The sequence below is a fragment of the Cricetulus griseus genome (genome assembly GCF_003668045.3).
Source record: "Cricetulus griseus strain 17A/GY chromosome 1 unlocalized genomic scaffold, alternate assembly CriGri-PICRH-1.0 chr1_0, whole genome shotgun sequence".
In the NCBI taxonomy this organism is placed as follows: Eukaryota; Metazoa; Chordata; class Mammalia; order Rodentia; family Cricetidae; genus Cricetulus; species Cricetulus griseus.
Window position 1 is genome coordinate 261,448,202 of NW_023276806.1, and position 15,914 is coordinate 261,464,115.

General features: G+C 45.7%; 1 protein-coding gene across 3 annotated transcripts in view; it reads left to right on the forward strand.

The window, feature by feature from the left end:
* Positions 1-15,914, forward strand: part of Adarb1 (adenosine deaminase RNA specific B1) — a 124,632-nt gene that overhangs the window by 52,616 nt on the left and 56,102 nt on the right. For all 3 annotated transcript variants that reach the window (XM_027394293.2, XM_027394297.2, XM_035450983.1), the window contains exon 2: positions 5,406-5,574. The gene's annotated coding sequence lies outside the window, so the exon portion shown is untranslated. The remainder of the gene's footprint in view (positions 1-5,405; positions 5,575-15,914) is intronic.

A 15,914-nucleotide genomic window follows, 5' to 3' on the forward strand; every position in this document is an offset into this window, starting at 1 on the left:
AGGCAGGTAGAAGGAGACAGAGTCCTCTTGCCTCTGTCTTGGTTCTGCCCAGACCTTCAGTGAGTCAGGTGATGCTTAGCTCATAGAGGACAGTCTACTGAGGGCCAAATGCCAACATTGTGAAAACTCTCATGGACATCCAGCAGCGGGGTGTCATCTGGGGGCCTGGGTTCACTCATGCTAACAAGAAACGCTCATTTGACTGGGCAACACATCAGGAAGGTATGGGAGGTACTTTTGGTGCAGCAGGAATCTCTGTTACTCTGTGTGTCTGCATGTGTTCCACACTGACTTCAGTTCTCTTGCCTTTGTTGGCTTGTCAGAAATAACTGGATGAAAGTACCTTCATTTTCAAGGTATAAAAACTATTCCCTTAAAGCAGAAAAAAAAAAAAACATAGTGAAGATGATGTAACTGATATCCCATTTAGTGACAAAGAAAATCTCAATCCTAGTAGCCCTTCATTAATTATGTAGAAAATCCTCAAGGCCCACCCAATAAGATGATATTTGTTCCTTCCCAGAGCCCAAACAAGCCAAGTCTGCCAGGATGTGAGCACCTGACCGTGACAGAGGCCCTCCTCATGGAGCCTGAGCTCCCATGCCTTTAGTGTGCTTAGTTATATCTGGCCCAGGGGTGGACAGTTCTCCCAAGAGGGTGGACCTGAGGAGAGAGGTGCCAGCCAGCATCTCTCTCACTCACCACCTCCACTCTGTTCCTCAGCAGGAGGCCAGCACCCACGCTGGCTTGCTGGCTTGCTGGTTTGCTCCTGGCTTCTTGGGCTCTGTCTGTGTGTGTTTTTCTGTAAATCTCTTTCCATGCGTGCCTTTCCTCTGGTTCTAGCTCTGGAAATAGAGCTCATTTATGGTATTAGGATCATTAGAATCCTCTCAAATTGATCATAAAACAGTCAGATGGGGGAAAACCCCATTTGTTTAATGAGCCCTTTTAATACTTGCAACAGGTTTTAATTTCACATTGAGCATTAGATTGCTGAAAGCTTGAAATAGTATTTTCTCTCAGGTCATAAAAAATATTTCCAAAAATGTTCACTGATTCACTTAAAAAATTACAAGATGAGGACTGGGCCTATAGTTCCATTGGTAGGGTGTTTGCCCAACATGCATGAAGCTCTGTGATTGACTCCCAGTACCTCGTAAACCAGGTTCAGTGCACAAAATATGGAGGCAAAAGGATCAGAAGTTTAAAGTCATTTGTGTCTAAATACTAAGTTGGAGGCCAGTGTGGACAGTGTGAGATCCTGAGGAGGGGGCACTAAAAATAAAAATTTCAGAATTGACAAAATGAAAAACACTGCACATATTTAAAAGGGAGCAGTATTAACCACAGTTGAGATCCTGAGACTCAGGGAAGATGGTGATACTTCCAGATCTGCCCCAGCCTTTAATGACCCTTGCTTGCCCCTGCCAGGCAGCCAGGCTGTGTGGGCCATGTTGTGCCCCTGCATTTCCCAGGAGGCTTGTGTAGATGGAGCTTTGTATATTCTGTGAGCCCTCATATTTCCGTAGTCTGTTCTTAGGATGTTATAAAGAAAATAGGTCATTACTTGCTAAGAACATAAAATTTGTTTAATGTAGTCAGTAAAGCAAATGACAAAATACTCTTCCTTTGGTGTGTTCAGTAAAATACAGAGAATCAAAGAAAAACCAGCTGATTCTTGGAGTTTGAGTGGCCATGCCAATGTCATTAGAAGGATGCTGGCTTAATCAGATCTTCAGAACCGAGGTAAATCAGATTTCTTGACTATGGTACAAACTTATAAAACTTAGTCTGTGTCAGAGAGAGAGGGTAAAAAAAGGTTTAAATTAAACCCAAACTGGCATGAACTCTTAGAACAGAATATACTTTTGTCCTGTTTCAGAACGTCCTCTTAGGTGGAATAGTGAGCTTAGCTGATAGTGTCCCTCCATGAGGAATTGTCATTCTTAGGTTTTACTGTGTGCATGAACTAGCAGGGCCTTTGTCCTGGGCTGTAACTGCTAGATGTGGATGTGCTGTCCTTATTGAGATGCAAATGGCCATGAACTGTAGCTCACTAGTCTCCTACTTTAAAGCAATCCATGAGGCATCAAAAATTTCTCTTTCCTTTTGATTTCTTGACATTGCTTATTGGAAATCACCTGTTCTTTCTGGAACCACAGTCCCAGGAGTGGTTGCCAACTCTGGTCCTCCTTTTCTGCTGGGTGCTGGTCACTGAGTCCTCTGACAGAGTCTCCTGTTGTTGCTGACCGGGCTGGGCATCTTCCTGAAAACATAAACAGGATCTCTCTTTCCTGTACCTGTATGGGAGCTTTCTACTTTACCCTTTTTCTTGTAGCACCTGGGCAGTCAGCCCCATGTCAGCTGAGATAGCATCTGTGTCCTTTCTCTGTCTCCCTGGGTGACCACACCTCTTCTCTGGGTCTGTGGACCTTCAGTCCTCCTCTGATGGCTGCCAGTTCTCAGGACCATGTTAGTATTCCACGTGAGGCTGTTCTTATAATAGGGTGGTCCCTGTGTCCTTCCAGGCCCTGATGATTTTATCTTTGTTGCTTATCAGCTGAGCTTGTTATGCCTACATAGTCCTGGGATAGCTGTTTGGGAGCAGTGGCTCTGTCAGCGAGCTTACTTTTTTTTTTTTTTTTTTTTTTTTTTTTTTTTTGGTTTTTCGAGACAGGGTTTCTCTGTGTAGCTTTGGAGCCTGTCCTGGCACTCGCTCTGGAGACCAGGCTGGCCTTGAACTCCCAGAGATCCGCCTGCCTCTGCCTCCTGAGTGCTGGGCAACGAGCTAACTTTTTAACCCCACACTCATGTAATGGATTTCATGGCTTTGCAAGGTAGAAAATGAGAGTATTTAGTGTTTGGCAGAGCAAAGTCCCTACTTCCATAGTGTGGTTAAATTATAATGATAAATATCACTTTAAGAGGAAATGTAATTGTTTCATCTAATCAATATGATTACTACTGGCACAGCAAATCTATCAAGTGCTAGAGTGATAAATTCATGCTAGTATAATTTGTACTGTACTGCTGTTGGTATCAGTCTTCCCTGGCATGAGTGTGTAAGCTGTTGAAGTCGCCTTCCAGCTGGAGAGCCTGGAGACACTTGTCAGAAAAGGGGCTTCTGACACTTGGAACAGCCACCAAGAGGAGCTCCAAAAGTAGAGGGGGACTAGCTCCTAGGAGTGTCCTTCAGCACAGCCGTCTCTTCCTCCAGCCTGAGGGCTACCTTTTCTCCCAATCACACACGTACCTGTACAGGCACAAGAGTCACAACTCTGACTCCTTTCTGAGGAAGGTAAAGTTTCCAGCTGCCTTCGTGCTGGCTCATCTCCCTGATACCTGAGCTGTCCATGGGGTCCTCTATTCTTTCCTATGCTGCAGGTGGTCATCTGGCGGCAGTATCCAACAAGAGGCCATTAGCTAGCCTTGTAGTAGCCGTTGGTAATGCTCTGTAAACAGCTTGTTGTTGGAGACATTTTTCTAATACTTGTTTATTGTATGTTTTCTGTACAGAAGAAACTAGTATAAAAGAATAATTTTAACTGCATGATCACATACCCGTCACCAGCTTAAACAAGATGGGCATTGGTACTCAGTCTGCTCCGTGTTGCTCTTTGATGGCACCCTCCCTCACACACTGGAACACATACTTTCTACACTACGCTTTGGGGTTCTATCTGTCTTGGTTTTATCCTCAGTTTTCCATGTAAGCATGCACCTGTGAACTTATGGTTTGACTTGTCTGGGAGGAAACTTTAGGTGGTGGCATCATCATGTTTCTCCTATGTGGTTAACTTGGTAGGTAGATCACCGTCATTGATGTTTACATATAGTCACATCTCTGCAGCCACAGATTAACCCACCTGATTGGGTTGAGTTTGCTTGTACATCTGTTTGCATGGGACGGACTAGTCCTTTCCCTTTTCGTTATCTTGACAGATATGTTAAACTTTCTGGAGTAGCCATCTAGGTATGGGGGGGGGGCGGTGGTTGTTGTAAGGTAAACTTGGTTATCTGCTACTTTTGCATATATAGTTTAGTCACATATTCCATTTCTTCTGAAGCCTTTGTAAGTCTGTAATTGTCTTGGGATTTGTTAATTTTACTTAATTTTTAAAAGCTTGGAGGTGAAATTCATATTATATGCTTAGTGTTGCCATAGTTTGAAGTAATAATTTTATTTAACTAGCACTTGCTGCCTGGCAATGCATCTTAAAATATATGGCACATAAAACAGCACTGTGTTTATGATCATCGTGACTGGGATCTTGTGCCCAGGGATGGTGAGGCGATAAAGGAGCAGTTCTGGGCACGTGGCCCAGATGCCTTTGTTCTGGGTTGGATGGCTCTGTGACCCACCGTCCTGGGTCAGTAAAGCAACTTCGAGGAAGCTGTTGACCTTGGAGGTATGAGTGTAGGGCTGTGGGAGACACAACAGGGAAACTTGTTCGCAGTCTTTTCCTTACCCTGCGCCTCAGGACTACAGCAGTGCCCTGGTGGCCAGCGGCTCTTGTGAGAGTTAGGAACTGAGCTGCACAGCACACACTTGTCATTTTTGCTCCTAGCAAGGATCTAGTCATCTCCAAACGTAGCTCCCCAGATATCTAGGAGGAGCTCTGGAGGGGAGGTTCCTGAGTTTATTCTGTTTACTAGTTTACTAGTTGACAACACACTGAGGAGAACTGGATTACAAATAGTGTTTTACAATCAGCCTCCAGAAGCAGGGCAGAGTGAGGACCTGGGCACGTGCGTTCCTGTGTCTGTACTCTCACACACATGTATTTGCATGCATAATGGATGTGTGCATTTTATTTTATTTTTTATTTTTTGGGGGGTGAGTTTCAAGACAGGGTTTCTCTGTGGCTTTGGAGGCTATCCTGGAACTAGCTCTTGTAGACCATGCTGGTCTTGAATTCACAGAGATCCACTGTCTCTGCCTCCCGAGTGCTGGGACTAAAGGCATGCGCCATCACCGCCCGTCGAGCATTGTATTTTAAAGAGAACAGATTTTACCTGAAACCTCCCTCCTTTCTAACCCTGGGGTTCTGTTAGGGTATTCTGTTGGGCCAGTAAGATTTAAGTGTGGGTGTAACATGTGCACTGACTTGTGGTGGGCAAGTGAACCAAGGCCTGATGGTGACTGTGGATCCCCTTTAAAAATTCATAAAAACATGTTTAAAATGATATAAGCTTATGGGTAGGAAGAAAACTTTTAAAATTCAGAGTATGGAGTCAATGGCACATGCCTGTAAGTAATGTCAGCTCTGGGGAGGTTGGATGCAAGATCTCAAGTTCAAGGCCAGCCTACAAACAAGACTGTTGTTAGCATTCATTTCTTAGTTGGTGAAAAGCCTTTAACCTTAAGTTAAATAAGTACCAAGTAATTGAATCTTCTGTTACAGATTGAAGCTCGTCAAGCTGGACGTGGAGAACTCAAGGTGTGGCTAAAGGCACAGCCCAGTGCATCACACTTGCTACTTCAGTGCCACTGAGCTGTGATCTCACTTTGCTTGTCCTGAAGGAGTTTTGCCTCAGGATTTGAGCCAAAATAAAAACTAAATACATTTCAAGGTAAGTAAAACTCTTTTAAAACCTCATAAAATCTGACTGAAGATGACTTTTGTGCCAGGTGTGGTGGCAGAGGCCTGAATTCCAAGCCCTTAGGGTTGGAATTCCTAATCCAGGAAGATTAGGAGTTCAAGGTCAGTCTGGGATACATAGCAAAGCCCTGTCCTTTTGTTTTTGTTTTTGTTTTTTTTTTGTTGTTGTTGTTGTTGTTTTTTCTTTTTTTGGTTTTTCGAGACGGTTTCTGGAGACCAGGCTAGCCTCGAACTCACAGAGATCAGCCTACCTCTGCCTCCCGAGTGCTGGGATTAAAGGCGTGCGCCACCAACGCCTGGCAAAGCACTGTCTTTAAAAAGAAAATTAATTAAGTCCTTTGGCTTGCCTTCGAAATGCATTTCACTGAATAATTCCGGCACAGACTATTACCCTGAGTTCACTCCTGTCTTTCTGTGGCCATAGTCATCTTTAGATCATATCTCCCAGCCATCCTTGGGTGACTGACTTAATCACTATTGATAGGTCAGTGCTTTGTGCCTGGCACTAGGAAAGTCTTATGAAGGCCCTTTACCATTCGATTCCATACTGTTTTCTTGGATTCGTGTGTGTGTGTGTGTGTGTGTGTGTGTGTGTGTGTGTGTGTGTGTGTGTGTGTGTGTTTAGTTTTTATGACTGTTTCTGCTGGGGTTCTGAAGCTCCCAAAATCTAGCATGGAGAGTAATTCAGTTATGGCCACATTGTAGAATGTGGAGAGTTAGGGTCAAGGGAGTAGGTGAAGTTACCGAGGGTGTACATGTGGGCAAAGCAGAACAGCTCAAAGCCCCTGGAGATCACTGCACTTGGGGGACAGCAGTGGGCTCTCTTCTGACCACTGGGTTTTGAATTTGTGCCAAGAAGTGTCCCATCTTTTATTTCTGTACCCACAAATGTTCTAGAAAGGAACTGAGAACTTTAAAGGAGATTCTGTTTTATTTATATCTGATGCTGATTGTGTGTGGGGGGGGCATAGGCAGGCAGGAAGTGGGAGGAACAAAATCACAGTTACCTCCACCATTGACATGCCAGGGGGTAAAATTTTATTTTTGCTGATGATCCATCTTTTAGCTCCATTATCAATGTGAAGTCAGTTTCTCTATAAAATCTTTGTGAAAGACACTGGGCATCCCAGAGCTGACATGAGCCTCAGGAGACCTAAGGGGTCCTGCTGCTACCCTGAGCTCAACTAATGACCGCCTGTTTTTATCATGCCGCAGAAGAAAAGCATTGGATCAATTCTGTCATGTATGCGAAACTGCAACATCCCTGTACAGTGTAGGCGTGCTCTAGAGGATTGAGATGTGTATGTCCTTTGCACAAATAAATCGTTTTTAAAGAGATACAAGAAAATCAGGTCAGGAGGAGCTAGGTAAAGCATGTGCTGAGAGAGCAAAGCTAAATAACAAAGCATCAGCACTGTGGAGTGTGTCTCCTCCTACTGGCTCTTTGTGAGTAAATGCTAGCAGCAGTGTAGAAATTATGTATTGCTTTTAATTCCCGTGACGTGAGCTAATTTTGGCAGCAGTTTGGTGTTTGGGTTTTTTTTTTTTTTTTAATCGGGTGTGAAGAAAATAAATATGAAAGCTTTTGACTAAAATAGTCCTTCCTCTCTTTATTACCACATCTACTTCATAACAGGCATGGCATTATTCTGGGTTCTTTTTTTTTTTTTTTTGAGACAAGGATTCTCTGTGTAGCTTTGGAGCCTATCCTGGCACTCGCTCTGGAGACCAGGTTGGCCTCGAACTCAGAAATCTGCCTGTCTCTGCCTCCCGAGTGCTGGGATTAAAGGCATGCACCATCAACACCTGGCTTGGCTTGGTTCTTAAGAAGTGGTATATATAGCTCAGTGATTACTTCTGGCAGAGGTGTCAGGTACTGGGATTCCCTGTCAAGGTGGTGCAGTTTTGTGTTCTTTCCACAGAGGATGCATTGCTGAAAAAAATGATAAAGATATGCAATCATCATTGTGCTTGTGTCTAAAACGAATAGTCTTGGCGTAGCTCACTGTAGACAGCTTTTGGTATGTGTATTAGACTTCTCTAGAGGAACAGAACAGATGGAATAAACACCTGTATGTTAAAAGGGATTTCTTAGAGTGGCTTATAGGCTATAGTCTTGCTTATCAGACAGTTGCTGTCTCCTGACAGAAAGGCCAAGAAAGGTGTTCAGTCCAGAAGGCCAGATGTCCAGTGGTCTCAATCTGTTGCTGGAGTCCAGAGGATTCCTAGAGAGCTCAGTGCTGGTTTTCGGTCTATCCTGAAGACTCCTGGAGAAGTGGGATCTAATGCCAGCAAAGGAAAGCCTCAGAAACTGGATAGATCAACAGTGAGAGTGAGGACTAGCAGGCAAAAAACAAAAGCGGCCTCCTTCCATGTCCTTTTATGTGAGCTGCCATCAGAAGGTGTGGCCCAGATTGAGAGTGGGTCTTCCCACCGCATGTGATCCAATCAAGAAAAGCCCTCACAGGCACTCTCAATTGCTTGGCATTTAGTTGATCTCAGATGTAGTCAACATGACAGCCAAGATTGTTCATCACAGTACAACACAGTTCTGTTTTGGGAGGGTCCTTCTCATTTCTTGAAGCCCAGGAAGTCCAGATCACTGATGACCAAATTCCTGTACCTCCATCTGCTGCACTACTGGGTTCCACTCCCACTGCCTGCTCTCACAGTCCCAACTGTCTACCTGAATGGTACATAGTCCACAGTTGTCTTTGAGAACCTGGCCCATGCCAAGAACAGGAACATCTCCAGAGACAGGTGCTTTGGAGGACTCCAGGGGCTAGTACAGCAGCTGCTGGAAGGTGAATGGAAACTCTATTCATGAGCTGGGAGGAGTGTACCCCAAAGCCCTAAGGTAGAAACCTCCTGTGCCCAGGACCCTTCAGATTTTGCCCTAGAAACCTGCTCACAGGCTGCTTGTTATTTCCTTCAAAATATTCTCTATAGGGAGTTGGAGAACTGATAAGATGGCTCAGTAGGTAAAAATGCTTGCTGTCAAGCCTGACAATCTTGTGTTTAATCACTGGGAGTCCTCTGACCTGTGTGTGTGTGTGTGTGTGTGTGTGTGTGTGTGTGTGTGTGTGTGTGTGTGTGTTTGCACATGTGGATGCTTACATATATATACATACATGCACACAAATAAATAATTGTAATTTGTTTTAAAAAAAAACTGGTCAATGGAGAGATAGCTCAGTGGTAAAGAGCTCTGGCTGATCTTCCAGAGGACCTGAGTTCAATTCCCAGCACCCACACAGTGACCTACAAGTCCAGTTTTAGGGCATCCAATGTCTTCTTCTGGCTTCAGTAGGTGGCAGCCTCACACATGGTGCATAGACATACATGCAGGCAAGATACTCACACACACAAAATAAAATAAAATTGAAAAGAAACTGAAATATGAAAAAAGTTCTTGGAACCTCTCTGAGGAGTGGTTGTGAGAACTTTGACTTAGAACTGGCCAGTCAGAAGTTCCAGAGGCTGGACTTGATGCCAGGTCTGAAATGGGGCTGTCCTGAGGACAAAACCCTCAGCCATTGGAACTGACATACTTCGTGTAGACAGGGTGAGGACTGCACTGGATCAGAGGCATTGGTTGTTCAAGAGCTGGTTATTGCTTACTAGTGGGAAGAAACCATCACTTGGGGACACAGAAATAAACTTTGTTGTGACAGTTCCACAAGAGAACAGTGTATGTTCTTCCAGCCTTATTAATTTGCCCCCCCCCCCCGTTTGCAGAAGGGCTTCATGTACCACAGTGTATTGGAAGAGCTGTGAAGGGCAGAAAATTCATTGCTATCTGCATTGCTGCTTTATCAGGAGCTAGACTAGCTTGCTTTCCCAGCAGTCCCTGTCACCCCAGAGTTTTAAAATCACCTATTTGCCATTCTGTCTGTAACTAGTTGTCAAAGACAAGCTTCCCATGATGGAACCATGTGGCTTCCTGTGCCCACCAGCCACCAAAGCAAAACCATATCTCTGTATGACACCGAAAAACTTTTTCCTGAGAAACATCTGGTGAAATTTGGAATGCTGAAGGCCCCGGACGCCTCCTTCACCCACAAAGCTGTGGCCAGGGAGCTGCCCACCATGACCATTGCACCTCCTTCCTTGCTGTCTAGCCTGAAGCGGCTTTATGTGGTCTTTCTGTGACTCCCTAGAGTTGTCAGGCTTTTGTGGCTAGTGATAATCAAGGCCCATTGACCACACCGAGAAAGAGTGACTGTATACAAGACAGAGTCAGGGCCAGGCGCCTCTCTGCTCTCTGTATATGTGCCCTCTGGTGGTCTTAAGCAGAGGTGTGAGCTATAGGACAAAGCTGGCAAGGCTTTGCCAGCAACATGAAGTGGAACCCAGTGCAGAAGTCTGAATGGGTATTTAGCAGACAGGTTGCTGGAGGTGGACACCTAGGTAGGAGCAGGGTGAGGCAGAAAGGGCACCAGGCAACCTAGAAGCCAGATGGCATGGTGCTGGGCAGGGCCTGTGTAAGTGTCCATGGTAGGGTACAAGTCTAAGGAGAGATTTAGAAAGATTTTTGATCTATTAAAAAAATAAAAAAAAAAGTGTAGTTTCTCCCACACTGCCACCAAAGGAGAGACACCTTCCACTTTTCCTCCGCAGTCAACCTCCATGTCCCAATGGGTACCCTGGTTCATCCTGGCCTCAGCATATCCTGTCTGAAGGAAATGTCCATAATACCCAGGGTGTGTAGCTCCCAGGCCAGGTGCCATGCATCAGCTCCAAACAGCATGCTCTGGGTGTCATCTACCCCGACCTCAGAGCTACTCTCATGAGTGGTCTCTTCTAGACAGCAGGTGGTGCTGTGGGATCACCTCGGAGAGAGCAGTGCACTGAGCAAAGCTGTTTGTGAGTCAGTGCCAGGGGCAGAGCAAGTACACTCCTCCATTTTAACATGGAAAGGATAAACTAGTTACCCAAAAGAAAGGTGCATATGTTGTTGCTGCTTATTGCTTCAGGAATTGTGGTATATTAAAGAGTAAACTCAGAGCAAGTGTGCTTTTGCTGTAGTTGGACAGTGTTGTTACGTGTGGAGCCTGAGTCCCAAGGTTGGCATGCTAGTTGTCACTGCACCTCAGCCAGTGCAGGGCCTCAGCAACTGCTAGGCCCACATCTGCCAGGCCCCTCAGTGCAGCATCAGCTGGAGAGCCACTGAAGCTGAGACATACCTGCGAGTACTGGGTTTACTCCCAGGTAAACCCAGGATTTGTCCCAGGGCTGCCTTCTATGGTTGACAGGTGAAGATGCAGGGAAATAAGTGAGCACTTGTGTACAGGACCAGCCCTTTGGAGGTGTGAGAAGCCTTTGGTTGGGGTACAAGCTCTAGCATGTGCTGTAATCGTGGTGATGTGTGCACCTGTGTAGACTATAGACTGCACAGCTCCTTAAACAAGTATGGCATGAATGTCTGCAAAGCAGTTGATAGGTGTCTGGTTCCCCACGTACAGCCATTCCAAAGCCTCCTTACTGAGATTTGGTGAGATTTCAATGAGCTGGTACATGTGTAGGGACTGGTAGTGTGGTGTGGGAGCCACTGAGGCACTCACAGTAGCTTGTTCCCTGGGGAAGTCCCTGCTCTACCCCTACCTCGCCTAGCACCCCTTCTCCCCATCTAACCTCCTGCAGCGCTTCTTCAGGCCCTGCCTGGCCCCTGCTTATCTAAGCCAGTGTGGGTTCATAACCCAGAGTACCTCTGTAGGTGAGTTCCAGCACCTTGTCTCCAGTGTTGGCTTTCCTCTTGATTTCCAGACTCATATCCTGCCTGGATGTGTCCTCCTGTGGATCTGCAGACACCCAGATCCTGCTCGTTTGCTCTGTGAGCTTCCTTTCTATTGTCCTTTGCCCTTCTCTTGGCTTCTACACTTCTCTTGGATTCCTATCCAGGAAGCCCTTGGCTATACTTCTGAGCATCATGGGAAGGCTTGCTTCCTGCATCTTAAACTGCTATCCCTGAGTCGTGACTTGTGTTTCTGCAATAAGCCTTACCCCTGACTGCTCCCTCCCAGCCTGCAGCAGTCTTAAAATAAGGTCAGAACCAGATGAAAACTCTTGGTAACATTCCTGTGTCAGCCCCTCTATTGAGTGGCTGCCACTTTGCCTAGATTGTTCCACATGCTGAGCTCAGGGACCTCTTCTTTCATCTCTGGTTAGCTGCTTGACAGTTAGGCCAGTGCCTAGTTGCCCCTGGGCACTCCCTTCAGAAAATGCATGCTTGATGCTCATGGCCAGCTCTCTCACCAGCCTGAGGTCCATTTTCTGTCAGAGTGGAGAAACCATGCTGACCACTCCAGGCATCTTTCTACTGCCCACAGGGCATGCTGTGTCATCTAGTTGTCTGATGTTCCCTGAACATCCTTCTTGTCCTTGTTTGAACATAGATTTCAGGAAAGCAGCCATGTGGTTTTTGTCTCCTGCTGTTTCTTAGGCACCGAGGACATCCTGTACTTAGTAGGAATCTGATAAATATGAGTTAGATAAGGGGGTGTTTTGCTGACTTTCTTATTAACAAATACTTCTGGAATATTTTAATGTTGTTTTGAAGAGGGACTAGAGAGATGGCTTAGTGGTTACGGAGGACCCAGTGCTGTTCCCAACACCTATAAGGGTGGCTCACAACCATCCAGATCCAGGGTATTTGATATCTCCCCTTGACCTCCAAGAGCACCAGGCACAGACACACAGACACACAGACACACAGACACACAGACACACAGACACACAGACATACACACACACACATACACACACACACACACACACACACACACACACACACATAGTTTTTCAAATATTATATGGAGGAGTGTTACATTTTCTCACATGTTGGTTTTATGTAAATATCCAATGAATAACTGACTCAGAGTTTATAACTCAATGAACTCTCTCTCTGTCTCTCTCTGTGTGTCTCTGTCTCTGTCTCTGTCTCTGTCTCTCTCTCTGTCTCTCTCTCTCTCTCTCTCTCTCTCTCTCTCTCTCTCTCTCTCTCTCTCTCTCTCTCTCTCTGTGTGTGTGTGTGTGTGTGTGTGTGTGTGTGTGTGTGTGTGTGTGTGTAGCTAGCCCTGCTGTCCTGAAACTTACTCTGTAGGTGCCAGGCTGGCCTCAAACTCAGAGATACAACTGCCTCTGTCTCCCCAGTGCTGGCATTAAAGGTGTGTGCCAGCACACCTGGCTTGAAGTGTTTTTTTAAAATTACACTCAGCCTGTGTAGTTGTCAGGGAAGCCACTTCTGGCTCACTAGATTACTGCATTCTGCAGCAGTTTTTTAATTTTCATGAATCAGACTTCTGTTTTGATGTTTCTCGTAACTAATCCTAAAGATAGAAGAAAATGGAAGGCAAAAAAAAGAAGAAAATGGTATCTACAGAGTTAGGACATATATTCTACTCTGGAGACTATGGGATGACTCAACATGTGCTAACCACATCAGTGCCACCAGAGCTCTTCCTGGCCATATACCCCACTTTCCCAGAGCTCTAATGCCATGTGCCTTGTTAAACTGCTTGAGTCAAAAGTTGCACTCGCTCTCAACAAGGCCAAAGATACACCATCCATGGGCCTGGGGAGATTCACTGTGCACTGGTTTGTACTATCTGATGAGATCCAAATGACTGCTGTGAGAAGAGAAGTCAAGTGCCTTCAGCACCTGTTTTGCTCACTCTTGCCTGGATGTCAAGTCTCTGCTGTGAAATACAAGTGACTGTATATAACTGAGTGGGACTGAAGAGCCTTTCCAGTCCTTATTACAGTCACTGAGGATCACTTACTTTCCTTGTAAGCAATTGTCTTCTCTGTGGTTGGATTCTAGTCCCTATAGTTGCTTGACTCCATGATGGGAGCTGTACCAGCACACCTGATCTTGACTGTGGCTTTGGATGGCCAGTGGGTATTCAAGCACAGGCAAGTGGCCCCAGCTAGGATTTTTTGTTCTGAAGACTTGTAACAAGAAACTATAAAGCCTGCTACCTAGGTTGGAGATGGTGTGACCAGATGTTTTTCAAAACAGATCATCTGTTCCCAAGGCCAAGCATCCTGGGGGCACAGTAAAAACACAGTATCAGCAGAAGAGTCCCCTGACCCTAGTTTAGGAACCTCTGAGCTGTGAGCAGCAATCTTCACAGCATCATTCCCACAGGCTTGGTTCATTCCTTGGAGCTGTGGGGGTAGGTCTAGATCACCCTGGTACTGGTATCTAATGTCTGTGAGACTACCTGGGCCCTCTGTGGTGCCTCTAGGCATTTCTGCTGTTTTATTCCTGACAGCCCCTCCCATTCATGCTGACTGCCTGACAGGAGGCCTAGTGAGGTGGCAGGCCTGAGACACAACCCTCTTGGACTAACACTGGAGACATGTCAAAACTAGCCTCTAATATCTGTGAAAGGGTTCCTATGTTTCCCGTACACGGGACAACATTAAAAGTGCTTCCCCCATACCCAATCTTTCCTTAGATGTACTGTTTGTACCCAGAGGAGGATTGTCCTCTGTTCCTAAGAACCCAAGACTCCAACAGCCCCTGGGAGTATAAAGACAGTATAAAAGGCATTAAGGCTGAATAATTGCTTGTAGGTATTGGGCTTGGCTCTGACTGCTCTTGCCCTTTTTATATCTGTGGAGTGTCTACCTCCAGTCATGGATTGAAAATGTTTGGGAAAATTGCATCTAGGCTGAACATGTATAGACTTTTCCTTGCTATCTCTAAACAATATAGTGTGACAAGTTATTCATGGCACATTTGCATTGTACCAGTATGAAAAGTGCTTGTGGGGTGACTTCAAGTCTGTGGGAAGATGAGTACACAGGACATACAGATACTGTGTCATCACTTATGTCAGGGACCTGAACATCTACAGATTGTGGTATGGGGGCATGTATCTTGGGTCAATCCCCTGAAGATTCTGAGATACAGTAGCCCTAGAATGATGGGTAAGAGTCCTGAGAAGTGAAGTTTCATGGGTGGGAAGAGGCTATGCTGAAGCCAGAGCCCGGGTTAGTGGGTTCCAGGCTGGGTTCCCCTGTCAGTGATACTAAAACACATGCTAAGATGGCTTGTGCCAGAGCTAATCAGGAAGGTGTGACAAGCAGGGCTCTGCCATCCTAGCAGGGCTTAGAGGAATCAGCTCTGTGGTAACCCCTGTGGGTCTGGTCCCCAGCAGTCCAGGAAGTAGGAACAGTGCTGGCTTCTGCCTGCATCAGCTGGTTTCTACAGCTTCTGTCAGGAGCTGAGCTCTGTGTCCTCTAGTGTCTGATCTTCCCCTGGAAGCATACTTCTCTCCTGGCCTGAGAGCCTGCGTCCTTTCTTCTCTGCCAGCCTTCCATCCGTCATTCCTTTTCTCTGCTCTACAGCTATGGCTGTCACCAGCCCTGTCTCTTCACATCCTACTCTGCTACCATTTCACTGTAGGATCTAAGTGTGGACTCTGTGTGGCGCTCAGGACAAGTTCTGAAGTGATGCTTCAACTGGAAGAGCCCTTCAAATCAGGCCCTGCTTGCCACCATGACACCAACTCACTGTGCCACCACAGGACACCACAGGTCCAACCTCACCTTCCCAAGCGCTCTTCGTTCTTACCTTTCTCAGCATATACTCCCAGCCTCCCCACATCTTGCAGGTGTCTCCTGCAGCATTCCTGCCTGCTATGTTGAGAGCACGGATCATGCATAAGCTAAGACTTCACCATGCATGTATATGAGCTGTTGTCATCTGCCAGCATCAGGGGTATCTCCAGGAGAGCTGCTGCCTCCCTGGGCCTGTTGTCTGTAGCACCCATCCCTAGCCTGGGACCTGATGAAGCAGGGAGGAGGCTTGAGATAAGAATATAGTGAGATCAACATGTCTTGCCTAGATTTTTCAAACACTTAAGTCAATGTATTACTGATACAGTGTTTCTGTTCTCTGACAAATACGCCTTCAGAATGGGAAAAGCATGTGGAAAGATGGATTTTTATGACTGAAAGTTGGCAAAATAGCAGAGACGGCTGAATGGAGTTGTTACCACATGTGTCTGGGTATTCTGTAGTAAGCTCACTCACTTTGGAACGAATTTGTTGATAGTAGTAACTTAAAGGAGTGTTGGCAGGTAGGCCATTTTTATACATTTTAAGGAAGTTTTTAAAGATAAAAAATGACAAAAAAAAAAGTGCAGCAGAGACATGTAGCCATGAGGTCTTACTGTCTGGCCCTTTACAGGAGAAGCACGTGGTCTTGATCTAAAGGATTAAGAAATAAAATATGTAAATCAAGGTATACAAAATTTGCACATATTTCCTGCTGGTCAGAGTACTGTCCTAGGCTAGGTT